At 42.2% G+C, this 21902-nt stretch overlaps 1 protein-coding gene across 9 annotated transcripts in view; it reads left to right on the top strand.

Annotated features, from left to right (window-relative positions):
• SHISAL1 (shisa like 1) overlaps window positions 1–21902 on the top strand; it is a 312707-nt gene that overhangs the window by 176105 nt on the left and 114700 nt on the right. Inside the window, exon 1 of one of the 9 annotated variants that reach the window (XM_014575797.3) lies at window positions 6502–6946. The exons of 3 other annotated variants lie outside the window; for them this stretch is intronic. The gene's annotated coding sequence lies outside the window, so the exon portion shown is untranslated. Of the gene's footprint in view, window positions 1–6501; window positions 6947–6987; window positions 7593–8483; window positions 8637–8769; window positions 9085–21902 lie in introns of those variants that run through there. 5 more of the 9 variants (XM_014575794.3, XM_075899734.1, XM_006127738.4 and 2 more) reach the window with 5 other exon arrangements.

Raw genomic sequence — 21902 nt, 5'->3', positions numbered from 1 at the left:
CTCAATACGCTTTTCAAATAGTGTGTCTGACAGCATATTTGGGAGACACATTATTACGTCCATGTTACAGATGGTTTAACTGAAACATACAATTTAAGCAGATTTCCCATAGTCATGTAGAGGGAAAATCTGGAAAAGAATGAATTCTTAGAATCATAGTATAATCACAAGAAAACAATCCCATTAGCTATCCTCCCCATTCCAGTTTATAATGTCCCAGTAAAATGTAATTTTACACTTATCTAGCTCTTTCCATCTACAGTGGAAACCTTTGTTATCCGGCACTCTATTAACCAGAAAACTTTTTTTTAACCAGCATTGCCCCCAACCACAATACTGTCAGATCTTCAGGCGCACAGGCCTGGTTTGGTTTACCATGATTGTCTTAACAATTTTTTATTTCAGAAGTACTTATCTTTAACTCATAATAGAAATGCAAGACCAACTGCCTCGCACTACAAAACTACCAATATTAAAAACTTGAGTTTTACTATTATTGTCCATTGGTTTTTTCTAGGTTGATGGGACCCTCAAGTAACCGGAATTTTTAGATAACCAGAATGTCCTAATCCCTGAGCGTGCCGGATAACAGAGGTTTTACAGTATAAGGATCCAAAATCTTACATATTTTACAAGATACATCATCTGTAACAATTTGACCCAAAACTAAAGTGCAGCCACCTCTGAGCTGAAATGTAGTGATTGTTTAAGGACTCAAAACAAGTTTAGAACACAAAGTGAAGAATAGCTTAACTAATTAAAACTACTCTGTAAACTTTTATTGATCTCATTGTCTAATTATGTAAATTGCAATTTGGACAAAACAAACAGTGAATTTAATTTGTCAGTGAACTGGACTTTCACTGTATTTGCTTTCCTTTTCATGTTGCACATTAAAGTCCTTCTCCCATTCCTTGCACATGCAGTATTTTCTGCATCACATTTTAATTCTATGTTTGTTAAGCATTTCACATGTAGGGCCAAACTTTGGTTCTTGCTACATCTTTGGCACAAAGCCTGTCACAGCTGTGTGATCTGGCTAGGGTCTAGGGATACAAAGATCTGTCTGGATTCTGTAAGACCAGTCTCTCCTCAGGCAAGGTTATGTGGTATGGATGAGAACATCAGAGTCTGTGACCTCTCCCCATCTCAGGGTAGGGGTACTCCATTGTGTTAGAGGGAAGGAGACACAGAGCATGCAGTTTGAAAGGCGGGGGTGGTTCCTCTAGTGTTTGACAGAGTGTCATGGGGAACCATTCAGGGTATCTTTACTTCTAGTGTAGCACAAGCCCTGGCAGACAATTCCCAAACAAAGATTTTAGTTGGCACTTTGTGGTAGCTCCATTTCAGATAACATGGTGTTGAGGCCTGTGACATGACCCTTGACTATCAGACTCTCTTCCTTCATCTTAGTCCACCACAACCCACATCAGGGATGGATTACCCAAAAGGCAGACTAAGCACATGTTTGGGGCACCAGCAAAGCAGGGGCACCAAAAAAAATGAGAGGGTTATTTTTGAAAATATTTGATATTTCAAAAAAAGCATCTAAGTAGTCATCATGGGAAAAATCAGAACTCCACAGAATGTTCTTATTCTCAGGTGAAACTAATAAAATACCCTCAGAGATCAACAATGTGTCAGGACAGACTTGTTTCACTTTCCCTATGTGTATGGAAGTGGACATGCTTCGTTGAGTCAGCTTTGATTAACTTTTCCAGAATTTTGCAATCAGAAAATCTAGAAGGAAGCTATTTTAATTTCAGCATACATGTAAGTTTTGTGTCATTTCGAAAAATAAAATTTATTTTATGGTATAGTATTGTTTTTATTTTTAATTACATATGAGGGGGCACCATAATCTTTTCAGTGCTTAGGGCCTCTAAAGGTCTTAATCCAGCCGTGACCCACATAGATGAACTTTGCCATCATACATGTCTACACACAATTTTTATTTCAGGAGAAGGATGCAAATAGCACCGCGCATTTTCATCCTTCCTCCGGGGGTTTATTTGAAAGACACTCTTCCGGTATTTACCCATGTCAACACACAGCCAAATTTCTAAATAAACCTCTATTTCAAAAGCCCCATGTAAACCTCACTGTCGGAGGAAGAAGGGGTCTTTCAAAATAGGGATTTATTTTGAAATGTAGCCTTACCTGAAGAGAGTCTTTTGGGGGGAAAAACGGAGGAAGTATGCAAATGTGCACTACTATTTGCATCTTTCTCCTGAAATAAAATTTGTATCTAGACATACCCTAAGAGAGGACCCATCTTTTTTCCAAGGCATTTGTGGAGGAGAGTGTTTGAAAGGTCAGAGTTGTATTTGGCCTGGGATTGTTTAATATAGATTTTGTTTAGTCACTGTGGCTACGTCTAGATTGCATTCCTTTTTCGTAAAAGGGATGCAAATTAGACGTATCACAATTTAAATCTCCTCCGCTTCATTAGCCTAAAAATGGCTGCCGCTTTTTTTCAGCACAGAGCTTTGCTGGAAAAAAGCACCAGTCTAGACGCGGATCTTTCGGAAAATAAAGCCTTTTCCGAAAGATCCCTTATTTCTTATTTTAAGAGGGATAAGGGATCTTTCAGAAAAGGCTTTATTTTCCGAAAGATCTGCGTCTAGACTGGCACTTTTTTCTGGCAAAGCTCCGTGCCAAAAAAAAGCGGCAGCCATTTTTATGCTAATGAAGCGGGGGAGATTTAACTCCCCGCTTCATTAGCAATTGCGATACGTCTAATTTGCATCCCTTTTTCGTAAAAGGGATTCAATCTAGATGTAGCCTATGTGATAAAGAGCCTATGATATGATATTTATATGATACATTTTAACGGGTTGTAAATATTAAATCTTGCAGCCGAGCTCACTCTTTCCTACAAAGGAATAACCAATATATTTTGTTTGCTTGCTTAAAAATGGTTACACTTCTGCCTCTCCCTTCTTCTGAATGCCAGCTGGGTGCAGAGGGGTGAGTACCATGGGGGGTGCTGCACTCTGACTTGCGTGGAAACAGCATGAAAATACAGAGCATCCTGGATGTTCAGTGGATCCAGGTGTCAATGAGCTCCACTTCTCAATAGCGGAACAAAGCGTGATGGCCTCATCCCAATAGCATTGTGAGTTTGTTTTACAAAGGTGTCTTTGGTGCGCCATCAATTTATACAGTTGTAAGGACCTACTGCATAAATCAGCCTAATGGTTTGGCTCTTAATGACTTGCCAATTAATTAGCTCAAACATTCTTGAAAATAGAAGGTTGTGTGTATATATAGATAATTAGGAGATGTACAGTGTTGCTCTGGTCCTTAACTCGATTAATTTTTGGTTTTTGGAAAATAAAATGAAAAAGTAGATGCTTCATTTGAATCATTGCTTTGGTATATGGCTGGGGATGAGGGGTTCAATGGTCTGGCTGCCCCAGGGAGAGAGGACAATCTCAGCCCTTTCTCACTGCAGTGGCTTGGGGCCAGTCAGAAGCGCCTTTCCATGATCACCGCAGCTCCAGCAGGCACAGCTAAGGGAGGGGTACATGTCCAGATTCATCTGCCCGCTGCACTCCCCAGCCAGGATGAGGAACGCAGCAAAGTGTGCATGTTCCTTCTTGCTCCCTAACAAAGGGGAACAGCTAGCAATCTCCCCATATGAATTTTGGGGGGCTTCATCCCCCAAATCTAAAGCATGCTGGGGGGTTCACAGCTGTGGCAGTCCTGGATGGGGAGGGGTGCACCACAGACAGCCCCTTTCATCTGACTGGTGATTCTCTCTCTTTTCTGTATGCTTCTCTGAGATACAATCCATTCCACGCATGTCCCATTTTCCTGGCACAACCAAACCTTGCCCTTGCTTTAAGCTATGACAAGAGGAAGCCGTATACCAAATTTTGTGGTCCTATCTCTTACTGTTTAGGAGGCATTCTTGAACACACAGTCTAACTCTCTCAAATATATTGTGGATAAGACTGTAAATACGCATGTGTATATATCCGTTTGTGCTCACATTAATATAGTTTTCAAACTTTCACCTAAATGTTATTACATTTCCTCCCCCCGGATGGGGAAACAAATTAATTCAGAGTGGTGAAGTGATCTCTCTGTCAATGTCTGCAGAAACATGTGCCCATGCTGCTGGTTCTGGGCTCCCTTTTAGATATTACTTCCATTTCTTCTTTACAAATGATATATGTAGCCTGACTGACAACTGTAAAGCCTGTCCCTGAACCATTTCCTTGACATTTGAAAATCTTCTCTGGCAACCTTTCAGAGTCAAGTACTAACTACATCCAAACCACCTGAGCTTGCATCTTTCCATGTCTACACTTAAAATGCTCCAGTGGCACTGCTGCAGTGCTCTAGCACTTGTGTAGATCCTACCTTCACCAGTGGCAGGCATTTCTCCCATCAGATGGGTAATCCGTTTCCCTGAGAGATGGTAGGCTGGTGAGTTTCCTTGTCACATTCCTCTTTGTTGACTAGAGGTTGTCGAGAGAGTCTACACATCAAGGATGCCTGTGTCTACCTAGTGACAAAATGAAATGAAAAAAATACGGAACAGAATAGTTCATTGCTGCTTCCTTTCAGCTATTAGTTTTTAGTCAGTATTTTTCAGCTATTAGGTTTTTTTAGTCCTTTTGGTTTAGAAGTTTGGGGAATCTGTGAAAATATAGAATCATTATATAATACTAAATGGATTGACTAATATGCCATTTTGTGTGTAATCCACAATTGGTGTGTATAATCTACAATTGGTGTACAAAATATTAATATTTACTTACCTGCTATCATGCAGTTTTGACTTATTTTTATTAAAGAATTGTCCCTAGTAGTACAGTATAGCTGTATGTGATCATGTAATGAAAGACCCTCTTAGATGTCAGAATACTCATCTCTTTAAAATCCTTTTTAAAAAAAAGAGTAATTCAGGCTGTTTGCTGTAGCTTTTAAATTTCAGAATAGATTTGCTGATCTAAATTATAGAATTCACTGTTTGTATTTTTTATCTGTTTTGCTAAATGCACATGTAAGTATTCCTTTCTACATGTAGTGCCTGTATGCATTACACATGAAGTGTTTTGCATCTGCTGGAATGCTCTATATTCAAAAAGGGCTTCCTATTTCACTATTTTCACACACTACAGTTAGGGAAGATATTGCAGAGAGAGAAATTGGGATTAAGAAATGGGACTTTATTTCCTCTGTATCATAATTAAACTGAAGCAGCTTTAAACATACAAAGTATATTATTAAGCCGCCTAATTTAAATATAGTTCCATTCCCTAACAATAAATAATATACATCTGGCTACCATGAGTCATCACTTTTGTAACTGTGTCTACAGAGCTGCCTGTTTTGCAGGAGCACCGTTTGCAATGTAAAAAGGTAGAAGAGAGACAGGTAGTATTAAGAATTTAAATTTAATTTGGTAGATTTAAGGCTGTCTTTCACTGAGGTCAGTCTCTTCTTCGTGTTTTTTTTTTCCAGACCATAAGTGATTGGGTAGAGGAGTGCTTGGAAAAGGGTTCATGAAAACATCTCATAAATCTCTACACAGCTTCTTTGCTATTAATACTGCTCTGTTCCGGTGCGTGTAATGACCCCATGATGATGATGCTTCTACAAAGCTTTTGCTTTTCTCTTTCAGAGAAATGGGGGTATCTTATTTCAAATCAGATACCTACATTACCTATGGGGAATCTGCTTAACTATACCTGTAAATTAGGAAGAATGAAATTTTCAGTGTGTATGTGTCTTGTGGAATCAACACATTAAGAACCAGGCTTTTACCTCTTGCGAAACGCTCTGTTGCCCTAAAGCCTATTTAAACGCTGGGAACTAAAGCCCTGCTAGACTCTGTCTATCCTTAACTATTTCAATGTGTAGTAAGATGCAGGAACCAAACTCTCGCATTGTTACTAAGCAAAAGCTACTGATTGCTAGCGGTGGTACCAGACACTAGTACTTGCGTCACTGTTCCTAGGCGATGCTATTCAAGTGTCTTAACATATCCTCATAGATAGCAAATAGTAATTGCACTGGCTGTGTTCAGTTTCAACACTAATTGATGCTTGGTTGCACCATACACAAACATACACGCTTGCCATAGTAACCACGTCTTCATTAGCAATTTACTTTGTTCCAAACAAGGCGTATCTCTCTAGATATATGCATGAAGATAGATAGGGCACACCTCTCACATAATGAGTTAAAAATAAATACTATCACTTTTGTTGATGAGCAACTCCCTAGAGTTTATTTCAGTATGTAATTTATCCAAACTATACCGGCTCACTTGTGGCTTTTTCTGAAATATTTTTCAGAGAGCTGTCAATTAAACGGTTTTTTTATTTGAAGTAAATAAATTCCATGCCAGTTGATGAATTAATCCTTAAAACCTTAATTTTGAGAATAAAAAAATGCATGTGAGAAATGTCCTTAAATCAATAATGCTGTTCAAAAAGGTAAACGCCTTCTCTAAGGGGGTTAGCTTAGAGATTTAGCAAGACTTAAAACAGCCTCAAAAGAGGATTGCTCCTAAACGGGTCACTAAATGCTCTAAACTAAGTGTGTCCGATCAACAAAATACCATTTATCAAATAACGCTCTTAAAACTGGAAGTACACTGAAAGCCACACTAACAACCAGAGAACGACTTGGGGGAGGGGGAGATACACGCGTTCTAAGCGATGTGGTGACAAGATTATTCCGCATTGACAACGGATCATTATTAGGATAATAGTGATTAGACCCAACGCGGAGTATATTACCCTGTGAAATACGGATCCAAACTTTCCATCACAGACACTGAGCCGCCTCCCCCGCGCTTTTATTTTGGCATGTTTCATAGTGTTTTCCCCCTCTGTGTAATTAACTTTTATGACAGCCTATCACACCGAGCCTTTCTGATGAAGAATGACAAGCAACTAAGCACATGGTGCAGGGATTGTTGGAAGTAAGTATCAGGCTTGTAGGGGCATGTCTGCTTTTAAGCAGCAGATGCAGTTGCACGGAAGAAGAGCATTGGGGGGGAGAGGAGCAGGAGGAGGGTGTCTCTGTCCGTGCGGCTTAGGACTGGCGAGTCGGGGAAAGCAGGGTTAAAGATGGAGTAACCCCAGTTCTCGCCTTCGTGTGCTCGGGCAGCAGTGAGAGACCCGCCGCTTCTGGGCTAGGCTGCCTCTGGGCTCCAGGCTGCGCGTCCCAGTGGAAACCTCCCCCGCCTTCAGGGAGCGCTGCTGCCTTAGAAAAGCCGGCAGCCGCGCACGGGAACCCTGGCTGGTGGCAGCCTCCTGCCCTTGACCTGCGGCTCCCGGTGCGCTGGGAGCCATTGGCGGCAGCTGAAGCGGCGGCGGAGTCTGCTGGGCGCCCGGCTTCGAGGGGAGAGGCAGCCCGGCTCTCCTGCCCCTCCCCCGGCAGCCAGAGCCGCCTTCCCCGGCAGCTGACGGGGTCCAAAGGCAGGAGGGGGGAAGGGAGCCGGGCTGTGAGCCGCCCGGCCGGACCCCCGCTTTCCAGCGGGCTTCGGGGAGCTGCCGCCGGGCTCGAGAGGATCCCAGCGCCGCTGGCTGGCTAGTTCCCGGAGAGATCTGCCCGGCTCTGCTTCGGTGAGTGCTAGTGTCGGGGCGGCGCTCCCGGGCTCGTCCCCGCCAGGCAGGGCTCCCACCTCCTACCCCAGCCGAGCTGGGCTCCCGACCTCGCCCCAGCCGGGCAGTGCCCCCTATGTCTTCTGGGCTATAGCCCGCCCCTGTGTGTAGTACCCTCTTGTGTGCATTAACCCCCATGCTCCTATGTGCAGTACCACCTGTGTGCATTAATCCCTATGCCCCTGTGTGCAGTACCCTCTGTGCCCCGGTCCCGGTGTGCAATACCCCCGTGTGCAGTGCCCTCTTGGGTGCATTAACCCCTATGCCCCTGTGTGCAGTACCCCCATCCCTGTGTGCAGTACCTGTGCCCCTGTGTGCAGTACCCTCTATGTCCCAGTCCCTGTGTGCAATACCTCCCTGTGTACAGTACCCTCTTGGGTGCATTAACCGCTATGCCTCTGTGTGTAGTGCCCCCATCCCTATGTGCAATACTCCCCTGTGTGCATTAGCATTAATCCCCATGCCCATGAGCAGTACCCCGTGTGTGCAGTACCCCCTTGTGTGAAGTACCCCTCTACGCCCCGTCCCTAAGTACAGTACCTCCCTGTGTCCTAGCCCAGCATGGATCCCCAAAAAACTAACCCCATCACTCAACCCCTTAGATCTAACCCCAACCCTGCCCTGACTCCCCGGGGCAAGCCAGCGCACCGTGCCCTCTGGTCCTCACTCCCAGCTTGCGGGCTGCTGCCTAAAACTCAGCCTGATGGATTCACCTCCCCCGCCCCGGCTGAGCACAGCCCTGCGGGATAACTCCCCCAAAGGCTGCCAGTGCAACCCCCTTCTCCGCCCCCACCCTCCCCCATAGCGCCCGCCGGGCACGGGCGGAATCAGGTCAGAGTCCCAGGGATGCAGGCACAATTCGTGCTGTGAGACATGTCAACTGTCTGGGACGGAACCCGCCGAGCGCCCGGCCCGAGGGGCTAGACAGCGGGGCCGGGCGGGGCCAGCAGGCGGCCGGGCTCCCCGGGGGCTGGCAGCGCGGCGCGGGGCGCCTGTAGCGCGCAGGTGAAGTTCGCAGGCGATGGCAGGGGGAAGAGCGGGGCAGCGGAGGGGCAAGAGAAGGGGGGAGGAAGGACGAAGAAGGGGGGGTGGAGGGTCGGGGAGCGCTGGGGCAGGCGTGTGGCGGCGGGGGCCCCGCGCTCCAGCTTCTCGCTTGCGCCGAAAGGTGCCAGGTGGCTGGCGGGCTCCTCCGCTCCCGGCCGGCTGCACCTTGGCGGGGCGAGCTGCACGGCAGGGCGCTGCTGGGAGCGGCTGTGGCACCGGGACGGGCTTGACCTTGGCGCCTCGTTTGCCCCGCGCAGAGCGGTGGCGGAAAGGGGGCTCTGGCGCGCAAGTGTGTGAGGCCAGCGCCGGCCGGGAGGGGGGCTGACGTCTTGTGCCGCCTTGCCCACGAGCGGCGAGCTCCCTGCAGGCTGCTGGCCCTGATTCGTGGCAGCCTCGCCGCCAAGCTGAGGTAGGTGAGGGGGTCATCTCGGCTCCTGGAAAGTGCATCTGTCGAGTGGAGGAAGGTGGGGGAGGGAGGGAGAGGAGCCATTCGGCAGTGGCGTGTGGGAAGCTCTTTTCCCACCGAGCAGTTGGGCAGCTCTGAACTAGGAAACTTCTTGGGGCTCCTGATCTGAAAAGGAGGCTGGTGTGGGGGGTGACGAGCCCTGCTCAGGGAAGAGATGGAAAGAAGGAACTAACGAGAGAGAACTTTGTTTCGCTCGCTGTCCAGACTTCTGGCACTGGGCAGCTCTGGGGACATTTGGTTTCCCAATCAGTAGTGATGTGTATGGCATTCAGGTGTCTATCACTTAGAAAGCTCATTTATAGTGACTTGTTTCCATGACAGTAAGATTCATGACAGGCTGTCTTGCTGTCCAATATGGGTGTACAAAGAGAAATTGTTATCCCAGTTAAAAACAAAAAGTATCCCTTTCTTTCCCTGTCCACTTAGCTTGCTTCCCCTCTGCTTCATGAAAGAATGGGGAAGGGAGGGAGATGGGTAAGAAACATACCGATTGTTTGGCACTATGCAGTGCAGGCTATTGTGATGTTTTAAAAATATATTGGTTCAAATTAAAATATTATTTGAGTGACTTGTTGAAAATATTTTTGCGAACTGTTCAAACTTTGTAAGTTTGTGACTTTGTTTTGCCTTGTATTTAGGAGTACTGTGATCCCATGACCTGTTTGTTTTTTTCAGTGTTTTCATTTTATAAACCCTGTAGGTCTGATGTTAGACCAGAAAGTTAGGAATCAAATAGAGATTCATTGTGTGACCTTGCTATTGACTCACTATATGACCTTGGACAAGTCACTGAACCTCTTTGTATCTAGATATCCTCTCCTATAAAATAGAGGACAGTGATGCTCAGTTTTGTGAAGTGCTTTGATATAGCTGGACAAAAGACTGTTGAAATGTAAAATACAAATGATTTATTTTAGAAAAGTTCAGTACATTATATATTTTTTGTACAGTTGGTAAACATAGCCAGCTATCTAATCTAATCCCTTTCTAACCGTAATCAGTTTAAAAAAAAAACAAATCACAATCACACCAGATGTCAATTAGTTAAATTGTTGTCCCGTCAATGAAGTCAGCAGAACTACCACGATGTATATCAGCAAAGGCTCTAGCGCAATATATTTTAAACTTTTAAAAGCAGCAGTCATATTACATTCTCTCTCTAATTACTGATGGTTGGTTTTCTACCAAATCAAATTAAATTAAAAATGCAGACTCTTCAGTAGTTTTTCTTTTGTTTATAGGAACATTTTTTATATTATAGAGTAAAAGAAATAATATGCAACTGGCCAAAACACTAAGACAGACACAATGTTATAAACTAGAACAATACTTTCGATTGTCTGGTGTACAGTCATGAATAATCTAGGAAAGATTCAAGCCCGACATTTGAAAAAAATTAAAGAGCTATCATATTTTTCTTAACAAAGAGAAACTGATGTTTAATAGTGGACTTTTCAATCTAGCAAAGGAAGGTCAAATATGGTCCAATGGCTAGAAGTTGAATCCAGAGAGATTCAGACTGGAAATGAGTAATGGTTTAACACTGAGGATAATTTACCAAGAGTCATGGCCCATTTTTCATCACTGGCAATTTTAAAATCAAGATTACATTAAAATTTTCAGTCAAGATCTTTTTCTAAAATATATGCTCTAGGAATTATTTTGGTGGAAGTGCATCAGTCTGTGTTATACAGGACATCAAACCGGATGATGACAATGATCCTTTCTGGTCTTGGAATCAGTGAATCAACTTGAAATACAGTCAATTTTTAAAAGTTACATATAGTTTCATTGGCACGTCTCCTGTAAATTTTTTGTGTTTTTTTTTTTTTTTTTAAATCCAGCAATTACTTTTTGTTGTTTTTTTTCTCCCTGGTTACTTTGTGAAAGAACTAGCTGGAACAAGAAGAGAAACTATCAAATTGGCTCTACAGGGAAACAGTGGAACTGAGTATATAGAAAGCATTGTGGAACATCCAGTTAACACATTAGTGTTGGAGGGATGGGTGAGGGGGGAGGAGAGGAACAAACAACAAATTATGATTTTGTCTCTGATCTATTTTAGTCAGTCATTTTAGATGCTACTGGTAATAATCAAAGAAAACAGTGTTTAGTCAGAAGTATGACTCTTCCCCCCCCCCCTTTTAAGTAAGTGGTCTATATCGGGGGGGGGGGAAACTTCTTTCTGTCTTTCAAGTATTGAAGGGTGGACTCTGGCATTGATTCATGGAAGTTCTTAAGCACATGCTATAACTTTAAGCATATGAGTAGTCTATTGAATTCAGTGGGACTTTTATGCTTAAGCATTTTGCTGAATCAAGATCCATTACCTTGATTTTTCATTATCTCCAACAATTTAGCAACAATGCACCTGACTTAAGTCATATCTTGAGAAGTGCTGACCACCTGACCATTACTGGTCCTAGTGAAATGACTTTATAGCAAGGCACTGATCATTTTGTGGAAAAAGTGAAAGAAAATAATAGACATGGCACCTTCTTACTCAGCATATCTGCTCCCTATGTATTACTGAGTCATAGATCTTTACTTAACTTGGGTGAAAGAGGGTCAATAGTTCTTACTACTTAGTGCTACAAAGCTAATATGAGTAGGGAAAAATCAGCTGGATTCTAGTCAGTATTGCATATGCTCAGCAAAAATAACTAAATTCTAACTACATAATCTTTTTTAGTACTGAGAGTAAGAGGAACTATGTTCCATTTTAATTTTCACAACCTTAATTGAATTGGCACAATTGTTTTACAAATAAAAAAATCACCTTTGCTAAATAAATCAGTTGGAGAGTGTGTATAAAACCTGTATTATTAATTTACAGTTATTTTTCTGTACATAATCACTTAAAATATTATCACTGAAGATGTTTAAGATGCATAAATATCTGCATATACAATTTTTGTAAAAGCTAAATCACATGATTATAATACTTTATTGTTTTAAATACACTTTATTAATTTTAAAAATATCTATTATACCCAAGTATGTTAGATGTGAAGTATTGTTTTTTTCCTGAACATCAGAATACAAACTTTCATTAGAAAGCTGCATGTCTTCTACACTATTCCTTGAATCTTGGTCACAAGTGAAAACTAAGTCTGCTAGTATCAACTTGTTTTTCAGTGCTGGAGAAGTAGTGTGGTCTAGTGATGAGGACACCAGATTGAGATTTCCTAGATCTGGTAATTCTATTCACAGCTCAGTTACTAACCTGCTGTGTGAGCTTTGGCAAGCCCCTTCACTCCTCTGTCTCTTTTCCTCTTCACCCATTTTCTCTCTTGTCTGTTTAGATATAAAGTGTTTCCGGGCAGACACTCTTACTATGTGTGTCAAGATAGTGCAACAGCAAAGTCTGGTCTCAGTGTCTGCTAAGGCATCTAGACAATGCTGTAATACTAATAATACAGAAAAACCTTGACTATTATTCTTTATCCTCAAAACCACAATGATTTGAAATGATTGCGAGCCACTGTTTGAGACAGCTGTTCACAGGACGGCATATCTTGTTCCTGTTCAGGACTGAAGTGCAACGGAAGAGTTGTTTATAAAAAAAAAAAAAAAAAAAAAAAAAAAAATTACTTTTATGAGCTCTAGCATTTACTGAACTTCCTCTTTCACACAAAAACACAGACATTCTCAAAGGATAAAATAACAGCCATGAAAATTCATATGCTTGTTCTCCAGAAGTCTGATTTCATGAGTTTATATTATGGACCCAATCCTGCATTTCCTGCATACTAGCGAGTCCCATTGGGGTTAATGTATGTCTGTATTATATGCTTTCTAAATGTCAAAATACAATATTTATGACCTTATAATATGCATACCAATTACAAAGTGTTCATTGAGGACATAAGTCAGCCCAGAAGACCCATCCCAACCAGAATCTTAATTTTCTGTGTTTGGGGATTAGGAGGTGAGGTGGGGAAAGTGAAGTTTCTTAGTACATTTCTTTTTTCCTCTGACTGCAACACATCTTGCTTGATTTAGTAAGAGTTAGAAATGTCATTAAGAAGCTATGAAAGTAATGTCTGACTTTATAAATTACTGTACTTCAGAGCAGAATAAAGATCTTGATAGACCTCTTGAACAACGCTTGCATTTCAAAATGTGAGCTATTTGGTGATAAGTCCAGCAACATTCCTTTGACTTTCATATACAACAGAATCACTTTAGAGGGTACAAATGCCCTCCGGTACATTATTTAGACTTTTAATTTGATACGGGGTTGTTTTCTATGAAAGGTTTACTGCTGAAAAATTGACTTTGAAAATGATCTCTCGTCTGTTGCAAGTTTTATTTCTGCCTTTCATCACTGTTCAGCTGCCAAAATAGGATAATGTAAAACAAAGAACATACTTTCACATAGTGGTACAAGGCAAAGTAAAACAAAACTCTGCCCCTGACTCTCTCATTTCATTCCTCCTAAAAGCCTGAACTTTTGCATATGGAGATCATGACTGATGAGCTATCAGTTTCTCTCTAACGTTGTACTTAGTTCCTTAAAGAAAAAAGAATATAAGATTTTCCCAAGTATCTAGTGATTGTGGATGCCAAATTTGAAACACCCCAAACACACCCAATTTTTGAAAAATACACTCTGAAAATCAGAGCTCTTTAAACTTTTTAAAGTTGTGCAGCCTCAAACCCACTTAGTGACTCTGAAAATCTTGACTGTTTTCAGAATTATAAAAAAGAAACTTCTACTTAAATCAGAGCTGGCTCAAGCTATGGGGTGACCGGGCTACTGCCCGAAGTGCCCCATTGTAGGGGGCGCCGCACAGGGCTGCTGGACCGGTCGGGGCCGCGCATGCGCCGGTGCCCCGGGGGTGGAGCCACGCATGCCTGGAGGCGGGGTCGCGCATGTGCCGGGCACCCGGGGCCAGGGACGCATGAATGGCTCGGGACGGCCCTGACTTAAATATATCTCTTCGAACATTTTTATTGTTCAAGCCTAAAGCTGAAGGGGTACTTCATTGTCTGTTGGCTCAGCAATAAGTAAAACAAAATGTAGAAGGAAATCATTATGGCTACGTCTACACAGAAGCACTATTTTGGGATACCAGAAATAGTTATACTGTGTCTTTTGAGCGTGCCTGTTGTTTTGAAATATAATAGGCTCGCTATTCCAACGTCCTTGTAAACCTCATTCCACAAGGATTAAGGGATATTTCAGAATAGCAATTTATTTAGAAATAAGTGCTGCGTAGATAGCACCACATTTCAGAATAAGCTGTTTCGAAATTAACTTGAAATAAAGTACAAATTTGCGTAGTTCAAATTGCGTAGCTTATTTCAAGCTCTGGGTGCAGTGTAGATGCACCCTAAAACTTACCAAAAGCAAAATGAATGTTTATTGACATCAGTTGTGATTGCCTTGCTCACAAAAGTATTGCACAACAGGACTGCATGCATGACTAAGGTGATCAGTTTGGCCCTCCATAAATAACATATAAATTTATAATAAGGATGATTTTAAAAAAAAATCTAGATGAAAATATAAATAGGTCACATAGAAAATAGCAATTAAAAAAAGAAGTTATGCAGGTAATACACAACAGTAATGCTAATGGAATCTCCAGAAGCCTGAAAAAATAAAAGCCAAACCATATATGTCAATGTAGATCAGATCTGAGAAAGAGCAAATCAGAAAATCTCATTGCTTCAGAGATACTGAACAAAATGATAACAACTCTGGAAACCCTGAAAACAAAAGCCAGGACTACACGTTGGTCTTTGCAGACTCGGCAGCAAGATTTCTATGCCTTGCTTAGTCTCAACAAACGTACAAAATTTGTTTGCTCCTGGTTGGAAGGGCACATCCCAGCTGAGATATGGATGTGTGACAGTTACACATAATTAAATAGAACAAGTAGCTGCGATTCTAGCAAGTTAATTGATTTGTCAGAGAAAGAGACAGAAATTCAGAAATGTGGAAAGCAGTAAGCCTTATCCTGTAGTTTTTACTTCCGCATGCAGAAAATACCCTTCAGACTTCATAAGTGACTATTCCCAGGAGTTACTTTAAAATTTAATGAAAAACAAAAAGGGAAAAAGCAACACACACGATGAATATGGTTCAAAGTGGCAGAAAAATAGGGGAAATGGATGGATTTGTTCACTGATCATGACTAAAATAAATGTAAAGAAACTGTTATCATTAACTATCATTGACCCAGGATATTAGAAAAACGTACAAAACCACAATGGTCCTGTAGCACCTCTGAGACTAACAAAAATATATAAATAGTATCATGAGCTTTCCTGGGCACATCCCACTTCTTCAGATGGCAAATATCATGTTAAGTTTAAGCTCTGCTTCACACACATGCACATGCAGCTATAGATACACTACCCTCTATGAAGAGCCAAAATTCTTAACTTTTGTCCTTTTCTTCTTGTTTGTAGTTAACAGACAATCCAGGGTAAATAGTACAGCCTCTCTTGAACAATATACATATGTCTATGGAAAAAGCCTTTGTCCAGTTTACAATGAGTTAGGAAGGCAGATTTATGCCACACTGTGTTGATGTAATATCAAAGCTGCCCAAGACCAACAATTAGTTATTTAAAGCAATAATAAAAAAATTATTCATGAGATAATCAGATGGAGGTAGCCATGACACAAATAAAAATGAAGCTCCCCATCATACTTTTTTGCATTCCCTATGAAAACGCCCTCAGAATTTTAGACATGTGGGTAAAATGTATTCTCCAAATTCATGGACAAATCATGTACCTGAGTGCTAGGACTATGGTGTCTATATTATCAGAGTCCTGTGCCATTTTCAGTGTAATCCACACTCGTGGAAATAGTAAAACCTTCCCCGTCAAACATAATGTAGGGCTGTCATCAACTTCTTGAGCTAAACTCCCTTCTAAGTCAGGCTAGTGCAGCACTGAAGTCAACAGGACTCCAGTAGTATAACTGAGAGGACAATGTGGCCTCTCAGGAGGTTCAGTTCATTGACAGACTTGGCTAGAATTGAATAGACATGACAGAAAATCATCTGCAGCTGAACCCAAGGATGGAGTCATATTTATTGGGTAAGTTCAGTATAATCATGCTCATTATCCACTGTGATTATATGGAGCTCAAGAATAATTCATTGTGATCCTCCTTTAAAGCATGGCTGTACTTCAGCATTTCCCTGATTAAGCCATTGGTGATTTTTCATATTTAAAAATGTTGTTAGTTGGCAGTAATTTAGAAGTTTGGATTCCAGCCAGAAAATAAACAATAACTTTGCAACCAACTATGTGGGGAGAATTTACTTGCGCAAAAGTCAAAAATTATAAAAGTTATGGCTCCATGTTTCAGATCCTCCACTAGTTGGGGTTGATTTATGTTACGCTGCTGGTGAAACATGGTCCAAAGGCCATAATAGCCAAGTGTGGAAAGATCAGTCAAGCATATGCACATTCTCTGGTACTTTAAAGTCAGTGTAATGGTTTTTGTGCCCTCGTCCTTCCCTTAACCTACTATAGGAGGTGTGGTTGGAGGATCCGTACCATGGTTGAGTCTTCCCCATGCCTGAGTGCTCTCCTGTTGTTATAACAGCCACTTGATTACCATTAACAACGGGTGTAATTTAGAACAGCCTTCAGGCAGCTCTAATGCTACCTGCCACACAATCATCCAAGAATCATTTTTGCTGTGAGCACTTCAGTAGTAGCTGAGAATCTAAGCCTGTCACTCTTATTCACCCTCTAACCCACGTGTGGGGTTTGAGTCTCACCTTGCAATAAAGTTAATGGAGTTATCGACGTGTAAGAGACAAGACAATCAGGACCCTATAATATTTTATTAATTATATTTATGTTGCATGAGGACCACACAGTGAGCTGTATTTAAAAACTTCACTTTGGAAAAGAAATAATTCAATTTGAAGCCTGAGTGGAAGTGGGTGGATTAAGTGATGCCAGGATTAAGTGTGTCGGGGAAGCTTTTATAGAGAGATGCCATCCAGAACTGGATCCTGCTTCTTTGAAGTCAGTGGAAAAATTCCCATTGATTTGAGTGGGAGCCAGATTGAACTCCTAGTGACTGAAAGAGAAGAGCTGATACTGGAGAAATCCCTTGTTGGATCTTCTCTGCATAAAAATTGTGCAGGAGTTAGGAAAATGCTCTGTTGCCCAGTTATTTAAATATAAGAATGAGAAATTTTATGAGGAAGAAGATTGGCAGTAATAACTCTTCTCCTGCCTCTTTAGTCTTTATCTTTGGCTTCCCACGCTTCTGGACTGTTCTTGGCAGAATGCTCCTTAGTCCATTCATTGTCATTGTTGAACTGTCTCTCTTGCTCTTTTCTTTCTCACAGTAACGTATTCATAGGATGGAAATTTCCACCTCTCATTAGTCATTATAAATCCTGAGGCCACAGAGACCTTAGCCTGCTTCCAGTATTTTGTTTTCTAAATCTATTATGCATAACAGAAATACTCCCCTCCATGTGCATAAGTCGCTGAACATTGTCAATTCCCATGGCAATCAGCTGGGAGTGCCCAGTACCTTGCAGGATTAGGCCATAAATGTTACCTTGTGAAAACATTTTATATGTCTTTGAAAATCAAAAGCAATTTGCAGCTAAGATGTGCTCATTTTATAGTTTTAAAACTGCCTTTCAATGACAACATCAAAAACCCAACTGTTTATCTTAGTCTGAAAAATTTTGATCCAAAACTTTTCATATGTCACATTGGCCCCTAAGACTCAAAGGAGAAAATTGTTTGGGTTTTATGACAGCTATAATCATCCTCTCCCTAAATCTTGGTAGGATGCGGTGGAAGATTGGACATAACACAAGCACAGAAAACTTAATTGATTTAAAATAGTCCATCGAGCAAACCTAATTTATTGCTTTAGTCACTGGGTAACCAGTCACTAACATGAGACCTGGAATAAACACTGCTTCATATGGGATTACTTAACTTCTAGTCATTGGTGTCATTCTTCAGGTTCACTTCATCTAGTGGATTCTGTTTTAATTTCTTTTCTTTGTATATCTGACTAGTATTATTTTCCTATAAACTTAAATTCTAAATATAATGAAATACATTCCACGGTTACATTAAATCAAAATAGCATTATTCATAATCCTTTGGATGGCTCAAATGTGAACATTCTAGCAAAACAAGGGCCTGATTTTCAGAGGCAGCCTCTATGGATATATCTACACCGCAACAAAAATCCAGGGTAAGTGGCATGTGAGTCAGCAGACCCTGGGTCAGAGAACCCAGGGCTTGAGCATCCATTCTGGTTGCCTGCTTGACATTAAGAATTTTCTAATCTAGATTTGAACCTGAGGCTCTAGTGTCCACGCTGCAGAGTCAAACCAATCATATTGCAGTCTCTCTTGTGTCCTCCTAGAACATGGCAGCTCTAGACATTTGGCCATGTTGCTCTGTGGTGCACTTCACTGTTCACCTGGTATGTTGCAGAAAGTTTGAATAGCATTGGCTAGTTCAACTCTGCCATGTCTGTGTTCTCATCCTCTTCCATCGTTAGCTCTATCAGATGTATTTGATGGGTCAGAAAATGCTATTAAATTGCCCACCAGCATCTCATAGAAACTCTGCCCATCTCCTGACACAGGAGGGAAAGCACAAGCAAGAAGCATTTTCTGGGCTGCATCACAAGGTTCTGCAAAGGGAACTGAGGCCATGGTAATGCAGCAGGAGCAGGTATTCTTGCAACCATTTGTGATATCAGCCATTCGAATAGTTCTTTCTGCTGAGCTCTGTAGTTGTCCCTTAGCACTCTTAGGCTGCGTCTAGACTGGCAAATTTTTCTGCAAAAGCAATTGCTTTTGCGGAAAAACTTGCAAGCTGTCTACACTGGCCGCTTGAATTTGCGCAAGAACACCGACGATCTAATGTAAGATTGTCAGTGTTCTTCCGCAAATACGATGATGCTCCCGCTCGGGAAAAAGCCCTCTTGCGCAAATGCTTTTGCGCAAGAGGGCCAGTGTAGACAGGTAAAAACTGTTTTGCGCAAAAGAGCCCCGATGGCAAAAATGGTGATCGGGGCTTTCTTTCACAAAACCGCATCTAGATTGGCACGGACGCGTTTCCACAAAAAATGCTTTTGTGCAAAAGAATCCGTGCCAATCTAGATGCTCTTTTCCGCAAATGCTTTTAACGGAAAAACTTTTCCACTAAAAGCATTTGAGGAAAATCGTGCCAATCTAGACGCAGCCGTAGTGTTTCAGGAATGGAAAAGCAAATACCTGCTGTTGCAGCAAAACTCTGTCCTCAAACTCTGCCGCCAGCCTGAGGTTTTTTTCTCTCACTACTTACATGCCTTCTCTAGCTGCAAGCCCCTTTGTCTTTGGAGCTGGACCTGTTTGTTGGCCTTCTCCAGAACTTCACCGTAAGTTCATCATAGAAACCTTTCCTCTTGGAAGAGTCCATGAAGCTACATTGGCTCTTGGTTCTTCTATAGCATGGGTAAGCTATCAAGGAGCTTCAGCCTGTAGAGACTGAGGGGCCTGGAACGGGAAAAGACTTGAGGGGTTATAGACTCATATCACTCCGTTTGGGAGCAGTGAAAAAAATCTTGTGGAATTTCAAGGGCATAACATAATATTACTTTTCCAAACTAAACTTCTGTATATTGTGGTAAGGATGCTTCAGACCACAGGAGCTCCTTGGACACGGCCTGGTTAATCACAGTGAAAGAAGTGCAAAGACAAACGTAAGTTAAGAATTCGGACCTGTTTTCACTTTCCCATAAATTACAGAACTACTTGTGTGGGAAGTATGGGGGGAGCGCCATTAGTGGCTGTGGTGCAAAATCTTCTTCTGACATTTCAGGTGTTCCACATTCTGGAGTATATAATGGTTCTTGTGGTGCTGATTGGCAGAGAGAGGTCTTTTTCCAAGCTGGTAGGAAACCTGCAGTGTATGGAAATGTATAATGTTCCTGTATTCAAACGTATAGTGACTGAATGGCACATCTATGAACGAAGTGGGTATGTCATGTAGCAAGGTGGGCCTGGAAAATATGCCCATCCCCAAAATGTGACTTTCTATCTAGTGTTCCTTCTTTAGGATGTTTGCTGCTATCACCACCTGGGATTGGGTCAGAATTCACGAGGGAATCAACAGGAAGATGTATTTGCTTCTATGTGGCTTAGCTGGTTATGGCTACATGCAAACAAACAAAACTCCACTGCTACCTCCTTACTGCCCGTACCCCATTTCTGGACAAAATTTCAACCTCCCCTCTCCCCATCAGATTTGATACCGTGAGCTGAAATGGACTGGATTTGTAAATGGAATGTATTTCTTGTCCCCTCTCCCAACACAAATAGAATTCATTGATTCCAGGCAACTTGTTACATGGTTGTCAGGTCATGGAGCAGTGTACTTACAAGCATGGCAATGTGACATTATTATTTTTAACAAGCAGGAACGCCCTAGCGAAAATCTGCGTCTTTCCAGTAAAAATTTACTTTCAAGGTGTTTGCACTGTTAGTAGTTCCCAGTCACCATTGTGAATTCCTAATTGGGAGGGGTGGGGAGCCAAGCTGCTGGTGACATGCCACCTGCCATTAGCAGATACACAGTGCTAGCTGGGGCTTCTAATATGTTTTGCATTGGTTTATAGAGTGGAAATCCCTCCCGTTCCTGAATTAATAAAGATGAAAATGGAACCAGAAATCTACAATTCTCTGGGATAGCTTCTGCTTCAGGAAACCATCCTCTGAACACAGCAGTTTTAACAACAGAATCACTTCACTGTCCTCACTTGGTACCTGCTGTTGGTTCCCTGGGTGCTGCTGTCCCAGCTGATCAGGCCCATGTGCAGTGCTGTTGGCTCTGTGTACAGGGCATTACCCTGCACCCAGTCAAACTCATCATAAAACAGGTATGATGTGGGTGAGTTGCCTGAGGTGCAGTTCTGATTCCCGGCTGTCCTGAAATCAGTCTTGAGCGACATAATTCACTCCCTGCACTCATCACCAGTCTGGTAAATTTGTAATACTGTCAGCTTCTTCGCTCTTCACAGGTATGCATGATCGCTCCTGGTAGGGCAGTGAACAACTAGTCGAATATCCGATAAGCAAATGCTTTTTGGATAGTTGACAGGCTAGTCGCTTCCCTCCTCCCCTGCCTTGCAGCCTCTATCAGAAAGAGGCAGCATGGGTGGGGAAAGAACACACCTTCAAAGTGGCAGCACCACATGGAGCCTGGGGAGATTGCTTGATTTCCCCACTGGCCCCATGCTCCCTGCAGTGTTTTTGCCTTTGAGGTGTAGCCTTTGAGGTATAGCAACAAATTATTATGATGATCATGTTAACTATGGTGTGCCTTATGCTGGAGTATAGCCAGAGCATATCCATGGCCCACTGGAATGAGGAAGAATCTCAGGAGGCCATGAACAGACTCTTCTGGGAAGTGCTTGAGTTGGGTGACTGGTAAATGCTGCCAGCACATGATCCTCATGACACGGCGGAATGCTGGTTCTGGTGCTGTGAGACAAGCACAGACTGGTGGGACCACATAGTGATGCAGCTATGGGACGATCAGTAGTGGTTGCAAAACTTTGCATGTGTAAGGCCATTTTCATGAAAGTTTGTGAATTGCTTTCCCTAACCTGAAGCACAAAAATATCAGAATGAGACCCCACTCTGACAGTGGAGGAGTGTGTGGCAATTGCTCTGTGGAAGTTTGCAATGCCAGACAGCTACCAGTCAGTTGGGAATCCGTTTGAAGTCAGGAAATCCACAGTGGGATCTGTT

Source organism: Pelodiscus sinensis, chromosome 1 (genome assembly GCF_049634645.1).
Source record: "Pelodiscus sinensis isolate JC-2024 chromosome 1, ASM4963464v1, whole genome shotgun sequence".
Lineage (NCBI taxonomy): Eukaryota > Metazoa > Chordata > Testudines > Trionychidae > Pelodiscus > Pelodiscus sinensis.
Note: the sequence above shows the minus strand (reverse complement) of the source record. Positions and strands in the feature narration are given on the sequence as shown.